Raw genomic sequence first — 17,611 nt, 5'->3', positions numbered from 1 at the left:
CATCGCGACTTCATTCATGGGCATGAACGATGCATCCCACAACCCTTGAAAATTGTACTACACTAGTACGAACACATTGGAGGGTTTCATACGCTCATATGTACAAAAAGGATGCCGGTTGTGGCTTTATTTCCGTTTGATATTTTATTATATTTTTCTCTGTTTGCGAGAGACTTTGTCTTTTGTTGGCACTTTTTAATAATATGGCCGCATGCATTTGTCGGATGCAGAAGCCATGGGTAATCCTCCTTCTCAAAAAAATGTATAAAAAAGATACTGTCAGGGCTCTCCAGAAGTACCGAAACTCATGTCTCATTTTAGGACTCATAGATCACTTGTGTTGGGTGCTCCTCCACTCGGCCAGAACCTCCTCCAAAGGAAGACATTCCTGATGCGGATAATAAGTTTCAAAATGCATCCAGATAGCACAATATATGTAGACAACCCATCAATATATAGGTTCCAAGTGCACTGAGTGAATTATTAACCAAACGTGAGATATGCAAGCTGGTCAATGCACACCTCGCTCCAGTAAACATGACGTAGCACATTGTACTATTTTTCTGAGATACAAAAAAGAATATTAACGTTGGGGAAATCAACATGGGTCAGACATCCAAGGCAGGAATTAGTAGCAGAATTACCAAGCTTACAAAGAATCATGAAACAAATATAAACCATAACCAATCCGCCTAGCCAAAATACTTTCAGGGCCTCTTTGATTTATAGGATTGCAAAAATATGGGAATAGGAACAACGTAGGATTGGAATGGCATGTTCATTGGATCCCTATATGATTTGAGTTTATTTGATTGTGTCATGCAAAAAGCAAAGGATTTTTTCAAGAGGTTAGAGTGGATGTTAGAATACCTGTGAAATGTAGTACAAATAAATCCTTAGAAAAAAATCCAACAAGATTCAATCCTACAATCAAACGACCAACTAGGCAAAATTCCTAAGGATTCTAATCCTTCAAAAATCCTATGAAGATCCTTTGAATCAAAGAAACCCTCAATTTATTTGTGGGTCAGATAAAGAAACTTCAGTGCACACCACCAAACTAGGAACATGTTCAACCATAGTCATCATCTAAACAATGCTTCCATTAGAAGGCTTGGGGACCAGCACAGATTAAATTATTTTGCTTGGTTGATTATTCAAAATAAAATCGAGACCAAACAGAGGGTAGCCAAATTACAGTCCCTGTCCTTTATGCAAAAGAGAACAAAAGTCCTTGGTTAATCTCTTCTCCAAGGGATTTAACTAAGGACTCGCACTAACTAGAGAATATTGACACATTGAACATATAAATCACTGAGGTAAAAGCACGGCAGACCCAGGAACTTGTCCGGCCCGTGATGTTTCAGCCCACAAACTTGCAAAACTCCACTCTGCCACCCACAAACTTGCAGCCCATGTGCAAAAACACCCAAAGCCAATCCCGTTGCGACATCTGGCCGAGGCGGAGCCGAGGCGTTCGTCGCTCCCTTTTGCAGAAACCCCCCTGACATTTACCAGTACTGAACCCGCACTCCACATCTAATGGCGACAGTTGATTCAGTATAGAAAGAAGATTGGTTGTACTAACACAAAACGCTACTCGTATTCAATTGGCAAAGGACAATAGAGCACAACGGCAGATCCTGGGTTCGAAACCCGGGCCAAACCCATTTTTTGCCATTTTTAACATAGAAAAGATTCAGACTGAAACATAGAAATCAGTTCAGAATTTGCTGTACATATGTGCCATGACTGAAAAAATTCAGAATTTGCTGTACATATGTACCATGACAGTAAAAATTCAGAATTTGATGTACATATGTACAATGACTGAAAAATGCAGAAATTGAGCACATATTTTAAGCAGCAGAGATTAGTTCAAACATCATTTAAACAAGTACAGCATAAAAGAGTTTGCTGTCACAGAATACACTTAAGTTTAGCAGCAGCACCATGGAGTTTGCTGTCACAAAATACATCACTAAAGAAAGTTCATCCATGAACTCTTACATTTGGTGAGACAAAATAAAGTTCATTCATGAACTTGTAGGTGTACTAATGGAATGGCCTACAAGTTGAGATCTGGAATTTCTGTAGCCCTGTCATCTCCAAACAACCAGTAATATGCACCTCTTCCAGTACCAAATCCAAGTCCTAAAGATGTGTCAACACCTGAAGATATTCCAGCACCTCTTCCAGTACTAGCTGTTGCAGTGTTCCTTCCCCTTCCAGCTCCTCTTCCAGCTCTACCTCCTGCAGTTCTTCCAGAGATGCTTCCCCTTCCAGCTCCTCTTCCCCTAGCAGCAGCTACAGATGTGCCTGCAATATCAGCAGCTCCTCTTCCAGCTCCCCTCTGTCTTTTATTACCTCTTGCAACATGTTGTGATCCTTCCCCTGTTTCAGCTCTTCGGGTTGCTCTTGTACTCCTGCCTATGTTCATTTCGGTTGTAATAACTCTAGGTTGTGGAATGGAATCACCTGCAGCTGCAACAAAAGAGGATTGCTGGGGCAATGGTCCATGCTCTCTATGAGGAGCTCTGAATGATCTCTCTCTTTGTGCCATGTTGAAGACCATTGATTGTGGCTGCCGTGAGGAATCTAGTGTAGGATTTGCCAGCCCAGGGAAAATGTTCTGCACATAGCATACAATCATCATCAGAAGGAGCTCTAACATTTTAACAACAAAGTGAGAAAAAATGTCATATTTGTAGAAGTTACCTGAAGAAAAGAAGGGTCATCATAATTTTCATCTATTTCATATCCTCCTCCAAGTAGGGCCTCCTGGTACTTGTAGTGGCCCTTCCTGTTGTGGTCAGGCTTGCCACAAATAGAACAATGCATAGTTACTCCTTTTTTGTTCAAATACCTCACACCACCTTTGATTTTCTCCTCTGGAGCTTTCTTCCTATTTTTCTTTGGCCTTCCCACCTGCTTTGTGAACACTGGAGGATAGATTTTGTCAGCTTCAATCTTTTCCCAGTCTTTTGGATCTCTTAAAGGAACCAGGGTATAACCATATGCTTTCAGGTAGGTCTGCACTATGTAGCAATCATGCACCATGTCCTCAGGGTTAATTCTCTCTTCCCTCATGCAAGCAATGCTATGCCCACAGGGAACACCAGACAGTTGCCACCTTCTACACTCACATTTGTGCAAGCACAGATCCACTAAGTAGCTGGAGTTGCCTGATTGCACTCTAAACAGTTCTTGACCAGCTGGAGAAACATGGCAATTAGCAGCATAAGCTGTGTTTTTCTCAAGTTTTTTCAAAATCTTAGGACAAACTCTGTTTCCTGTCCACTTTTCCACTGCCTCTCTCTGCTTAATCATCATCCTGTGCATTATCTTATAAAAGATATTTTCTAGCATAGATAGAACTGCCATCTCTCTGGCATCCAGAATATAGCTGCACATGGAAATGATAAGCCATTCAGAACATATGTATGATAAGCACAATAGGCTATGGATGATAAGCACAATAGGCTATATATGATAAGCACAATAAACATGATAATATGCAAGTGTGTTTATATGATAAGCAGAACAACATTTTGTGACAAATTACCTGTTAAAAACCTCTGAATTGTTGTTTAGCAGAATGTCACACTTGCTGAAATCACTAAAATAAGCTTTAACGCATGTATTCACATCCAATCTTTCAGTCCAGTGAAATGCAGCAGAGCAGTGCCCATCCATCCTTTGGCAGTTCTCTCTCCATTTAACTTTGTTTGGAGATCTTGCTATGGCCCATAGATCCTGCTTTAGCACTTCCCCTTTGTGTTTTTCATGGAAATTCTGGTATATATGTCTCACATAGAATCTATGCTCTAAATCTGGCCAAACCTTCTTAACTGCATTTATTAAGCCCGTTTGCTTGTCACTCATTATTGTAAATGGAGCAGTGTTTCTCACATTAAGATCATCTCTTACCGTGGTTAAGAACCACTCCCATGAACTAGTGCATTCCACTTCTACCCAACCCATGGCAATAGGGAATATACAATCATTTGGGTCAATGCCAACAACACTCAGCAAAATTCCCTTAAACCTGGTCTTCATATGACATCCATCAATAAAAATAATTGGTCTACAGCCCTTGAGCCAGCCTCTTTTACATGCATCATAAGACCAGTAAAGGGTTTTCAAGCATTTCCTCCCTAATGGAAAATTTGTGTCCTTCACAAGAGCAGTGGATAGGAGAAATGTGGAACCTGGGTTAGATCTTCTCAGTTCACTTCCATAGTCCCATAATTTGTTGAATTGCTCCTCCTCATCTCCATGTATCTCCTTGAGAGCTTGTTTCCTTGCTCTAGCTAACTTCCATCTGTTTGGTGTCACATTGAACTCCTTTGTAACCTTCCTTGAGAAAGTTCCAAGTGACATCTTCTGATCATCCCTAAATTCATCTATGAAGTATGCTGTTAGAAATTTTGAAGTGAGGGACCTCAACTTCCATTTTTTGGACATCTGTGCTCAGCTGCATATGCCTTGATGACAAAACCCCCTGTTCTGTTGTCTTTACTAGCCTTCAACATCCAGGGGCAACCTTTCTGACATACTGCATCCAGCCTAGATGGCTCATTTTTTACCTTCCTGATCTTAACTCTTTGCCTAATAGAGTATGCTGTTAAAGCATTTCTGAGCTCCTTCACATCAGCAAAAACCATGCCAACTTTAAAAATAGGTGATTTCATGTCAACTTTTGCATTGAAAGCCCTGAATTTGTAATTCAAGTACTCTTCTTCTTCTTTTGTCAGGTGCAAATATTCATCATCAAGAACATACTCAGGTTCCACATCTGGCTCCTCCACCTCCTCTTCTTCATGCACATCAAAATCAATGTTGTCATCAAACAAATCATCATCTCCCTCATCAATCTCATAATCACTATCACTGAAGTCAGTATCTGTGTCTGCTAGCTCTGCTTCCTCATTACCATCTTCATTGGCATTATTTGCTTTTGGTGCCATCTCAGATATGGGATCTTCATTAAAAACTTGAGCTTCACAAACAGCCCTACTTGGCATTTTTGTAGGACTGCTAACAACTGCCAATGTTGGGCTTCCTTTATATATCACATCATCCCTGCAGATTTGTATGAAGTTTGAATGATCAACCAACATGTGAAGTACCTTGTGATCTGCACCTACTTTGATCATATCTTGGACATCTGCATCTCCCCTAATATGCACCAATCCATCTGATAACTCATGCCCAGGTCTGCACCAGTACATGTTCTGCTCATCAACACCATAGCCTAGCCACTTCAGATGCTCTTGGAGGACAGAATAGCTCAAATTAGCTGCACTGCAATAATCCAATATCTCTAGAGTAGCCCCATAATATTCCAGATTATTGCTTGGCCCACAAAACAGACCACTGTGCTCAATTTCCAGAGTAAAGAAGATGCTCTCAACTGCTACTCCCATTGCAGAATCACAAACTGCAAAACAGCAAACACAAGTTGTGTTTATTAGCTACAAATTAAACATACAGCCTAATAATGATGCTGCAATCAAAATCCCTCTTCACATATAAATCTTATTGAAATGCTCAAATCACAAACCATCTTCAGCAGCAGCAATGCATGTGCACATACAATCCAATAAAAAGTAACAATTTTTGACATGTAATACGACATCCAACCAAATTTCAAACTACAGACACCGAAACAAGCAAACCCTAGCACAAATCCATCGGCTAACCAAGAAGATCCATCCATCCTAATTACTTCACCTGCAAACAGCCGTTCGAATCATCTATATATCCGTCTGAATCCAACCGATCGTCCTAGTTCAAGAACCATACCAAACCCCCACCCCCACAAAAGACGCAACAAGACTGGCACAGAACAGAGCATAACAGGGCATACCATAGTCGGGGGGATAGCTCCAGGTTCAAGGACGAAACCGACGGATTCCGGCGGCTCCATGCCTGCGCCGGTCGTCGGCGACGCCGCCGAGACGGATGACGTCATCTTGGAGCGAAACCGTCGCCACAGCGCGCGAGTTCTGTGGAGAGATGAAACGACAGGGCAAAACAAAGTTTGCCAAACCACATATGTACAGCAAATTCTGAACTGATTTCTATGTTTCAGTCTGAATCTTTTCTATGTTAAAAATGGCAAAAAAAAAGGGTTTGGCCCGGGTTTCGAACCCAGGATCTGCCGTTGTGCTCTATTGTCCTTTGCCAACTGAATACGAGTAGCGTTTTGTGTTAGTATAGCCAGTCTTCTTTCTATACTGAATCAACTGTCGCCATAGATGTGGAGTGCGGGTTCAGTACTGGTAAATGTCAGGGGGGTTTCTGCAAAAGGGAGCGACGAACGCCTCGGCTCCGCCTCGGCCAGATGTCGCAACGGGATTGGCTTTGGGTGTTTTTGCACATGGGCTGCAAGTTTGTGGGTGGCGGAGTGGAGTTTTGCAAGTTTGTGGGCTGAAACATCATGGGCCGGACAAGTTCCTGGGTCTGCCGTGCTTTTACCTCCTCTAAATCACTCTATGCAACCCGCCCTTCTAGCGCCATCACCGGTTGAAGTCGATCTGGTACGCTCGATCCGCCTCTCTGACCGTTGTCAGCGTACTTTTCATCCTCGTGGTTAACATCCGTGCACTCGTTCTTCTGTACACCGCATGACCAGGCTAGAGCTGACGACAAATGGGCCAGCGTTATGCGTGGGTCCATGTGGCAGTCACGCCGTGTGTGCGTGTGTGTGTCCGGGTGGAAAAGCCAGACCAGGCCGATTGTGGGCGATGTGGGGCTGTCAGGCGGGTTGGTGGATTGGCACTGGTCTACTCGCACCCTGCTTCTGTCTACCCAGCTGGGTCTCTTCCTCTTCAAGACCGTTGGTCCCACCCGTCTGTCTATTGGGTAAGTGCTGTGCGAGGTGAGGTGAGGCGCACTAAGCTTCTCTGTTTTAGCCGCTGGATAAAGGCTTGCCTCGCTCAGTCAGAGTTGGTACTTGGACGCGCGTGGCCGTGTTCCGCTGCAAATGGCCCCTATCCACGCTGGTCCATACATGTCAGTGGGGTGGCTGTATCCTGTTGGGTTTGCTTAGGAGTTACAGCGCCTGCAACCACTGTTGCTGGCAGGGACGCGCGTGCCTCTCTCTCCTTCCCCATCAAGACTCGCTTCGCCCAATCCCCGCCTCTTCGTCCGTCTCCACAGGCCATCGTCAGCCGCCGCCGTCGCCCGTCATTGTCTTCCTCACTGCCTGCTTGCCATATAGCAATGGCTTTCCTCGCTGTCGCTGCCGCTGCTGTGTTCGGTTAGGGGGTAAGGATTTGCCTCCCCTTCCAACAAATCGATTTCGTTCTTCCAGTGCCAGCATTATGCGCTGATTTGTTACCGCCAAGGTCCAGGTTCCCACGCTCACGGTGAAGAGGCTATGGCAAAGGGCATGCAGAGGAGCAGCAGGGCTCACTGAGGGGGAGAGGGCGTTACAAAGGGGAGCCGTGAAGGAGGAGGGGCCGCGGCAGCAGGAGCTCGCGATGGCGGAGAAGATTCCGTGGCGGTGAAGCGGAGCTTGCATATGTGCGGACCGCGCTCCGCCGGCAAGGTTGCGCCCACGTTGCTGAAGTAGCAGGGGAAGCCGAAGGAGGGGGCGCGGTAGCCGGCGGGGCGACCCACGTCGCTGAAGTAGCAGGGGAAGCTGAACGAGGGCGCACGGCATCCTGTGGCCACGATAGCCGGCGGGGCGACGCGGCATCGCTGACTCTGCATCCACCGCCGTCCCTTTGAGTCTCGCGTGGTGGCCGGCAGGGTGACAGGAGGAGGGGCACGGGTTGCTGCTCATGGCACTGCTGCGCCCAGGCTCTTCCTCCTTGACAAGTCTAGGTGAGAGCCACCAGCCCCCGCACTTCTCCACCCCCGTTGCTTTTCCTGTTACGACCCTGCGCCGCTGTTGTGCTCCTTCTCTACCTCCACCATAGCTCTCGACAGGAGCACGCTACCGGCTGCAGCAGCCCTCTCCCCTCTCTCTCGATTTGATCCCCATAATTCTCATATTTATTTGTGTGGAATCTGCTTTATCTATGCCTGCTATGTGTTCGACAAAAATCCAAGCAAGCTGAGGGGAAGATTTTGTGCTTTGTTTTGTACTCAGTTATTTCATATTTCCCTGAAATTTATCTCCAATGAACTGAAATTGTTTGGCATCCATTTTTTTTCCTGCAGGTCATTCCTCATCTCATCTGACCACACTCATGCCACATAACCTGGTGAGCTTACTCTTTAGTCAGTTCTATGTACCAGTTTTGTAGCTTTATTCACTGAACCGAGAGATGATGTTTGCGCTCAGTTAGATGATGCTTGCTCGATTTTGAGCATGCTGGTTGCAGTAATCAATCTATTTGATATGGGGCCTATAAGCTATCCTTGGTTGATGTTTGGTTACAAATCCTGGAGCTATTTTTGATGTATTGAGAGACATTTGTTAGAAAAAATATTACCCATTATCACCTTATTTGGCTATAATTCATCTTTGCCATTAGTTCTGTTAGTAAAATGGACTGAGAATGTTTGTGTATTTTTTATGCCTTGGCATCTTGCAGCTACAGCCGCGCGCTGTGTGTGGCGAGGGATTACTTCTCCTGTGCAGTAATACCCTTTTTGGAGTGTCCCATGTTTGCAACTATCCTTATCTGCAGAGAAAAACAAAGGGACAAACAAAGTAAGCTGAAATGTCTTATCCACTTGGCTATGGTTTTTTGTACTGATGTGATTTGGCTTGACTGAATTAACTATTTTCTGTATGCCCACTTTTGTGTCTCATGTGTTGTTTAGATGTTGAGGGCTGTTCTTTCATATGTAGGTCCGGATGCAAGGAGCAAGGCAGGAAAGGCGGTAGTAGGTCGAGAGAAGTGTAGAAGAGGGTTCCTCCAGGCTCCATCCATGTACGGTGTCGGTCCGATGCCTCGGGTATATTTCTGCTCTTCCTTCATTTCTTCATCTTCAGCTGATGAATCATCCCTCTGCTGTCTTATTGAAGGCATGTGGCAATGTCGGGGACCAGCGAGGAAGATGTTGGTGTACATCCTTTGGAATAAAGTTGAAGTAAGCTCTAAGCACCACGGAGCCTACCACGCACGCCATCTTGTTTATAGTGCAGATAATCTATAAACTACTGTTTAGGAAAGGATTTATAGTGTAAGTAAACTATACAGCCAAATGATTGTTCCAGAAATTCAAATTTGCATTTGCACATGTAGAAGAGCATCATAGATTTTTGGACTTGGTGTTACAAAAAAATGGTTTGATTTGTGTACTATAAAGGTAATGGAACACCAAATTTCACCTATATGGGTTTAATGATAGATAATTGTTAGAGTAGTTTTGCCATGTTTGACATTTCCTAAAAGGGAATATCATATCAGGTAAACCTTGAAAACAAGAGAAATGGTGGTATTTTCTACTGTAGGTCTCAATTTACTGAAAAATGCAGTCTTCATTTCTGAGTTATATGTTTGTTGTTCTTGCTTTCTTCCAGGTCTCTGATATAACGGTTCAGAATAAATATCCAATGAAGATGATGCGTGACGAACAGCATGGTGATGATCCATAAAGCCCTACATTGTTCTTTTGCTCGCTGGTGACTTTACTACTTTCTGATTGCATGCCAAGTAGCCGAGCAGACACTTTCTTCGTAGATTAGTTGTTTAGTTTCATATACTGAATGCTTTGTCGAGTGCGGTGTCATTGCAACAGCAGAGCTCAAACATCCTTCAAAGTATGTCTCAGGTTTAAGAATGCTAAGCCCAGCAGTCTATAATGCATATATAAAAGATGGAAACTACACAATCATATCCTTAGAGTGCATAAATATCATCTATGCTGTTGGGAATTATAATGAAATATTGATAACTGAATGAATACTCTTGTTAGCTCACCGGGTGATGGAATTAAATTGAAGAGACATATTCTGAAAATCAAAATTATTTCTGAGTTTGTATTCTACTCGTACACATCTTCATATCCACTAGCACATTCAAATTCCATATATGCATGGAGTAGCAGTACGATTGGTCAAAATAAAAAGACAGGATGCTGCTTTGCAGAAAGTGGTCGTCAAGTAATTATTCTGCTGTTGGAAATCGCCCACGATCGATCACAATTCACATCAAGTCGACGAACATGACACACAAAAACTTTTGGCCAAAGGCATGTGCCATGTCTTGTTCTTCTCTTTATTTCTTTTCTATTTTCTCCACACGATTACAAAACTCATGCAGCTTCATGTGTGTGTGTGTGTCTATACACACACGCGCGCGCGCGAAGCCATGAGCCCATGACCCAATAACTGAACCGAGTAGTGGAATATTGTTGGTGCAAATAAATGTTCTTTGAGTTTAGATGATGCATGGATAAATAACTCTATGTGATGATTTATTTGCCGGCACTGATTACATTCCCCATGCATTGTTGACGTTCCCACCCTTTGCCCTGCTAATTCACGAATTAGGTTTCAGACCCGATAGCTTGTTATGCTGTGTTGCAATTAAACAGAAGTATGGATCTAGGAAATTCATGACTAGCTATTGGTCTTCCTATCAGCAGTAGAGAGATGCCTGGTCAGCAGATATATGTGTCTGAAACCTTTGCATGGTGTACATGCTATACTATGTAATAAATAAAAGGTAGTTTAATTTTTTATTATGCTGCTAAGATACCCAATCAGACTGATTATACATACACCCAAAACAATATATTATAGTCTGAACTATGAAACTATACTCAAGAGGAAAGGTCATACATCAATCCTTTCTGCAGATTTCTTATCAGCTCATTCTGTCCTGTATGATTATTTTATGCCACGCAAATTGCTAGATATATTCATACTCTCCGTTTAACCATAACATCAAGAACACCCAAAAATTAGCAATCCTAACAGGTCTGCTGCTTGCGGGCAGAAAGTAACTATCAAGGAAGAAGAGTTAGATGCTAGCCACATACCTGTCGAAGATATTGGCGGTAAGCATGTGTCGTACAGGTTATTTATGCTTTCCCTTAAGCCATTCTTAGCCAACCCCGTGCGGTCCATGCGCTATGCATAAGAACCACAGATCGCTCAAGCAGCGTCGAAGCCTGCCTGTGACTGTTCCAAATGCATGCTTATCAATCCAGGTCCGACTTCTGTTCCACCAGTCTACTTCAAAATGTTAGACATCCAACAGTTACAGATGTTCACGCTGCTTACTTCCTACCTTACTGCTTCATTGTTTTATTACAAAAGCCAGCTCTGAGGCAAAAACTTGAACACAGAGCTTCACACAGCAATGTTTGCCTCAGCAACAACGCCACAGGTAAATACATAGCCGGAAAAGAAAAGTTGTTTGCAATTGTTCATATACCTTAGTTTCCTATTCCTGACTCTCTTTGTTCAGAACCGGACCATCGATGGAAAAGGGTCCATTTAGCTGATGGGGAATACATTGTCCATGGGAAAAACCTGGCTTCCTTTATGTAACTTGTGTCGCTTTGGAAACATAATAAACACTATGAATTTCGTGGTGAGAACTACATAGATGAAAGATGAGCTGAGTGACCATTGTATATGGGGAAACAGTGTGACCCTATACACACGCCATGTATAAGATCAATGTAAATGAGCTGCATGACCTGCCTTCGTACCTTTCTTTGTACATCGTTAGTCCTTTTGGGCTATCATGCTACCATGACTCAAGTATAAACCATTATGTATAAAGATACTATCTAAGTATCCATTTACATGGTGTTTAAGTCCACTACAGATCCAACGTAGGTTTGATATTATCTTGCCTGGCCTCATGCAAATCTTTCTTGCATAACAGGATATACCTATTCAGTGATTTTGCTCCTCTTTATTGAAATTTTATTGTTTCTTGCTCAACTATATAGGTTATGATAAATATCGTCGCGTGGCTTATGGAAGGAGCTGCTGACAGGACTATCTTAACAACAAACTTGACGGAGTTCTTCACATAGCAAACATAGATGAAGGAACGATGTATGCCTTCACCTTTACGCGCAAGGCAAAGCGCCTCCGCCTCTAACCATTCACTCCAAATGAGGACACCATCATAAACCTTCAGTGTCACCTATATACAGCTTGTGTACAGGACTTCATGTTTATAATACTCCTATGCTATCTCCACATTGGTTTGTCTTTCCTTATGGATTACCTCTTAGTATAGATATTATAGACCGTCCATTTGAACTACTATAAGTATCAGCAAAGATAGATAAGCCTATATTTCTCTCTTCCTTAAGGTGCCCTGCAATAGTCACATAATGCACGGTTCTAACTGGCTTTTTGCGCTATGGGCGCAACGGGTCATCTAGTCCATATAACACTTGAACCGCTCAATGGAAGAATTAAACATCTGGGTTTTCACTTTGTTTATTTTGGTTCCAGATTTACTTTAACCTTTTTTTTCTTTTCATTTTAGTATTTTAGTCTAAACTTTTAATTCTTGAACCGATGAATACTTTTATTTTGTTTTTTGTTTTTTTAACTAAATGAACACCTTTAAAAAAATATGACAATTTTCTAGAAAAATTGTGGATATTTTTTGAAAATCCATGAAGATTTGCTGATTCATGACTTTTTAATAGATGAACATTTGTCCTTTAAAAAATGAAAATATTTTTAATTTGTGAACATTTTTTTAAATCATGAATATTTTCTCCTTTCTGGCTTTTTAAAATAAGAAAATCTGAACTTCTTTCAAAAATTGACCTTTCTATTTTTTGACATTTTAAAGAATCTGTGAACATTGATGAGGACATATGAGGGCATCCCTAGTACGATTTAATTCACAACGCACATGACTACACCAACTCAAGTTCTAGAGATACAAGGATCTAGAGCTCACACATGACAACTTGATTTTCAGGTTCTTTCATTAAATTGGAACTAATGGCCTAACATGCCATCGCAAGAAATGGCCTAACTTCGACAAGTGGGACACACGGTAGTAGGATCAAGCATGGATATGGCAACACATGGAAAAGGACTGAAGAAGAAGCTTCAAATGATGATTTCAGAATTTTGAAGCTACTTTGATGACACGTGAGGGACCAGCAAGAACTATACACTTTGGTAGTTCATAGTTTCTTCCATGGTCATCTATAAGTGTTTGTGTCACCTCAACTTTCTTTCAAGCCCATGTATTTTTAAAATAAAAGACTATGTGCAATTTTTAAAGTCTATTCTTACATAGGAGACCGACTTAATGTTCGATTTGGACTCCACCCCTAATTATGCTGGCCAAACCGCCCCCTTGTCCCTCCTAAAATACCCCTAAGCCATCATTTTTGGGTTTTGGTTTTATTTGAGTGAATTTTAGCATTTTCTACTCTTTGTCGTAGACAAGAGAGTTGGCGAAACCTCATGTACTATGCGTCATCAGAACCCACTGTGTTACATAGGTACTTCATATTATATCCGCAATTCCGATTTCATATATCAAATTCTTGCATGTTATTAGGTTGCTTGCAGCGATTGATTGGTGTGATCATGTTTGGTGTGTTTCCAACACCATCAATAAACATACTAGAGTTGGTGTAGCGTATGATACGGTACATCGTCAAGTTTTTGGCATAGTCGGGTCCTCAAAGTTTCCTCCAACAAGAATAAAAAACTATCTCATCGAGAAATCATGCCACTGTGTGCCTATCAAAGATATTTTTTTAAATCCATGACCATTTTTGAATTGCGTGATCTTTTAAGAAAAATCACAAACATTGTTTAGGTGAGGAACCCGACGAATGACGCTTTGTTGAAATATAGGAAGATTACAAAACCTGATAGCGGAAGCACAGACACATGTTTTCCCGCGAATGAACATAGGACTAACTAGTCCGGCTTCCAAAAATCTCAAAAGGACGAGATGATATGCATTTTAGCCACTTCCATGGTTACGACGTGGACTAGGAGCACTCATCTACAACTTGTGGCGGGAAATAGAGCACAAAGAACCGACTATCAGAACTATTGGGACAACCCATTTGTCGCGGTTGGGAAGCTAGCGCGAGTGTCTCGTCAATATAGAGTTACACTCGAAAAATCTTCCTTTTCCTATTATCATTTTGCTTTCATTTCTCTTTTCAGATAGATGCTCCTGTAGTATAAAAAAGTTTTTGCTTCTATTAAAAGGTGTTACATTTGAAAAACTTACATGTTTTTTAAAATTTTCACATAGATTTCAAGAAAAAAAATCATGTAGTTTTGAAAAAATGATTATGAAATTTTAAAAGACTTCATGTTTTGTAGAAAAAAAAGGTTCATGTAGTTCTGAAAGACTCCATGCCTTTGAAAAATGTGCAGGCAATTTCGAAAGATGTCACGTTTAAAAACTATCCATGTAAACTGAAAAAGAAGTGTTCATGTATTCTAATTGATGTTCATGTAATATATAAATATTCACGCAATTTGTAAATGTTCATGGGATTCTAAAAAGTGTTAGCGCATTAAAAAAATATTCTTGTAATTTGAAAATGTGTTCACCTATTGGTTCAAAGTTTGTGTGATTTTAAAAAGTATTTGTGAGTTGTTTAAAACAATTAATGTTAAAAGTGTTGGTGACTTTTGGATAAAAATATTCATGCAATTTTGAAAATAAGATCATGTGTATTTAAAAAAGAGCTGGAAAAGAGAAGGAAGATGGGAAGAAAATAGGGGGAAATATAGACACAAATAGGAAATTAAAAACATGAAAAATACTCAAAAAAGATTAGCCCGTTTGAAAATAAGATCACGTTAAACCCTATTTTTTGATCAATGCGACGAATAGTTGACTTGTCCCAAGGGTAGGAGTTTAGTAGATTAGCCCTTATGTAGCCATTTTTTCTTCTTTTTCCTTTTCATAGTTTTTTAATAGTTTTAGCTGGGTTCTATGATTTCCTTTTTTACTCTATTGACCACACTAGGTTTTCTTACTTACCTATTTCCGTTTAGTTATTTTTCATCAGTAAAAATGAAGTTTTCTTGTGTGTATGGGAAAGTTTATAAAGTATGAATATTTTTAAATACACAGTACATTTTTCCAATTCATGCTGAATTTTTTTTGGAAGTGTTCATGCAATTTCATAAAATATTAGCACATTAAAAAAATGCTCGTATACTTTTAACAATGTCCATCACTCTTACAAAAAATGCATGTAGCTAAAAAATCTCCGCATGTTTATGAAAAAAATTGGTTATTTTTGTGTCAAATAAAGGAAACCAAGAAAATCAAAAGAAATAAACGCCAAAATGGATGTAGAGTACTCTGTAACAGGAAGAAACTGTATTTTGAGTTTGCAATATATGGCCGACTCATTTCGGTCTTTTGAGTTTGCAATAATCACATTCCACCAAACTATATTTAAGTCCACTCGACGAAGCAATCCTTCTTAACCTAAAATGTACCTATTTGGCACGTAGGTCGGTAGATAGCAAACTAGCAAAAAAAAACCTCCATGGGCCATGGGCTTTATATGGGTCGACTCATTCTGGGTATTTTCCAACCGGTTTTGTGAAGGTTCAAGGCTCTAGAACCTTCCCTCTACCTAATTTTTTTTCTTTTGTTTCCTTCGCGTTGTTTTTTTACTTTCAATTTTGTTTTATCTATTCCTCTTTCGTTTTTCTTTTCTTTTTACGTTTTTTTTGTGACTATCTAAAAAAATCAAATAATTCAAATCCGCATAATTTTGCAATTAACGAACAACTTAGAATTCATGAACATATTTTGGGAATTTGTGAACTTTTCTGAATTATATAACAATTGTTTTGAATTTGAGAACAATTTTTAGAAGTTGGTGTACATTTTTTTAAAAGTTATGAGTTCTTTTCAAACTCATGTATATTTTTTTCGGAATTCACGAATATCTTTTGGAATCATGCACATTTTTTTGGAATCTTATACTCCTCCATTCCTAAATATAAGTCCTTTTAGACATTTCAAATGGACTACAACACACGAATATATGTAGACATATTTTAGAGTATAGATTCACTCATTTTGCTCCGTATGTATTTACTTGCTAGAATCTCTAAAAAGATTTATATTTGGGAATGGAGGGAGTATATATTTTCAATTAACGAATATTTTTTCTATTCACAATCCTTTTTTAAATATGCAAACATCTCTCAATCCTTGAATTTTATAATTTCACGACATGTTTTCAAAACCAGAATCAAATTCTTTATTCATGAATATTTTCTAAAATTGATGAACATTTTTTTAATATGTGAATATTTTTTCGAACTTTGCAAAAAAATGAAATTTAGAATTGTTTTGCGATCCTGAATTATTTTAAATAACAAAAAACAAAATAAGAAAAATAAAAAACAAAAGCAATCGAAATTATACAAAAAAAATAGAGGCGCGCTGCCCCGCACATGGCGCGGCCCAGAAGCGCGCAGGGGAGCGCGGTCTGTGCGTTTGCGCGTAATCCAGCGCGCTGTGCGCTAAATAGGGGGTCCCCTGCCGGCCCTTCAATTATGCCCAAAGAAATAAGTTTATTCTTTTTTGAGGGAAAAGAAATAAGTGCCGAGGCCTCATGTCCAGGTTCGACGCATGAAAAAAAGAAGTGGATTACCAGCAGTGACCAGACCATCAAGTTGTCCTTTGCCTTCATTTTGTTTTACGGAAAAAAGTTGTCCTTTGCCCCTCAAAATAAAAATAAAATGAACCCGCCCTTTGATCACCCGAATTGTCCTTTCCTCAGCAGCAGATTAGCTCCCGCGCAACAAGAAGAAAACTTACCCCCAAAAGCCTACTACACATTTTGTACGCATGTGAGTGTACACATATGCATCCCGAGCTACAAAGTGCACCGCGTGGGTCTCCTCGCGAGCCGAAAGGTTTGAGATGACGGTGCAGATTAGATTGATCAAACGGGGTTCTCGGCAGTTCATCATCCGTTGTGAACTTTCAGGTGAAGAACAGTTAGAGCTTGCTTAAACTTTGAATCATTGGGCGGCCGCATTCTCCTTGACGTCTTAAGCTAATGTTTCTTTTAAGCTCCAACGAATAGAATCGGCATGCTTGGCCAAATGTTTCTTTTCAGCTAGGTCTCCTCGGTGTCACTAGTACCTAACTGTAACCAACATTTTGTCAGGGTGCATGGATAACCAGCCTTAATGAAAGCTCCGGTTGCTGCATATGATTAGTTAGCCCACTCGCGACTCGCAGGCGCGCACGAGGAAACGGCGCCAATAATGCACGACGATGTTGTGCCCGAAGTGCAAGCAATAGAGTGATAGACGATATGTACCGACTGTCATTTGACCGAGAGAGAGAGAGAGTACTACGTGGAGTACATTTTGATCGACCTCGGTCGTACTAGTACTGATTAGCAAATCACAGGGTGTCACCGCATGGGAGGGTCTGGGTCTATCTATCTTATCCCTGCGCGAGCGCAACAGATGGAATCTGGATGGGAGGAGGCCTCAATCAGATCGGCGATGACTTTGCCCCCGCGCCGCGTTTACATTTGTAGTTTAGTTCAGCTTATTAGAGTACTGTAGTTTAGTTAGTTTAACCCGGCGCAGCAACTGGAGTAGCAGATAGGATCGGGGCAGTGCACGACCATGGCAGATCGGTAACCTCTCAGGATTTCTCTGCAGGCTTGGTGCCAGATTTTCCTT

General features: G+C 41.0%; 2 long non-coding RNA genes across 12 annotated transcripts; one reads left to right on the top strand and one right to left on the bottom strand.

Annotated features, from left to right (window-relative positions):
• Positions 1-1,900: 1,900 nt before the first annotated feature.
• On the bottom strand, positions 1,901-2,828 carry LOC119272547. Its single transcript, XR_005134761.1, has 2 exons — positions 2,719-2,828; positions 1,901-2,484 (listed from the first exon to the last, which is right to left on the bottom strand). It is a non-coding gene; the product is annotated as an uncharacterized LOC119272547 (long non-coding RNA).
• A 4,274-nt stretch (positions 2,829-7,102) lies between these two features.
• Positions 7,103-13,316, top strand: LOC119269968. 11 transcript variants are annotated; one of them, XR_005133868.1, is made up of 9 exons: positions 7,103-7,275; positions 7,362-7,836; positions 8,176-8,219; positions 8,553-8,671; positions 8,813-8,919; positions 8,990-9,054; positions 9,488-11,300; positions 11,875-11,983; positions 12,873-13,316. It is a non-coding gene; the product is annotated as an uncharacterized LOC119269968 (long non-coding RNA). The 11 variants fall into 11 exon arrangements; XR_005133870.1 differs by lacking the exons at positions 11,875-11,983; positions 12,873-13,316 and having other exon boundaries at positions 9,488-11,121; positions 11,231-11,730; XR_005133865.1 differs by lacking the exon at positions 12,873-13,316 and having other exon boundaries at positions 7,104-7,275; positions 11,875-12,864.
• The last annotated feature ends 4,295 nt before the right edge of the window (positions 13,317-17,611 follow it).

The sequence above is a fragment of the Triticum dicoccoides genome, chromosome 3A (assembly GCF_002162155.2).
Source record: "Triticum dicoccoides isolate Atlit2015 ecotype Zavitan chromosome 3A, WEW_v2.0, whole genome shotgun sequence".
NCBI classification, from domain to species: domain Eukaryota; kingdom Viridiplantae; phylum Streptophyta; class Magnoliopsida; order Poales; family Poaceae; genus Triticum; species Triticum dicoccoides.
This window is presented reverse-complemented; position numbering and strand designations above follow the sequence as displayed.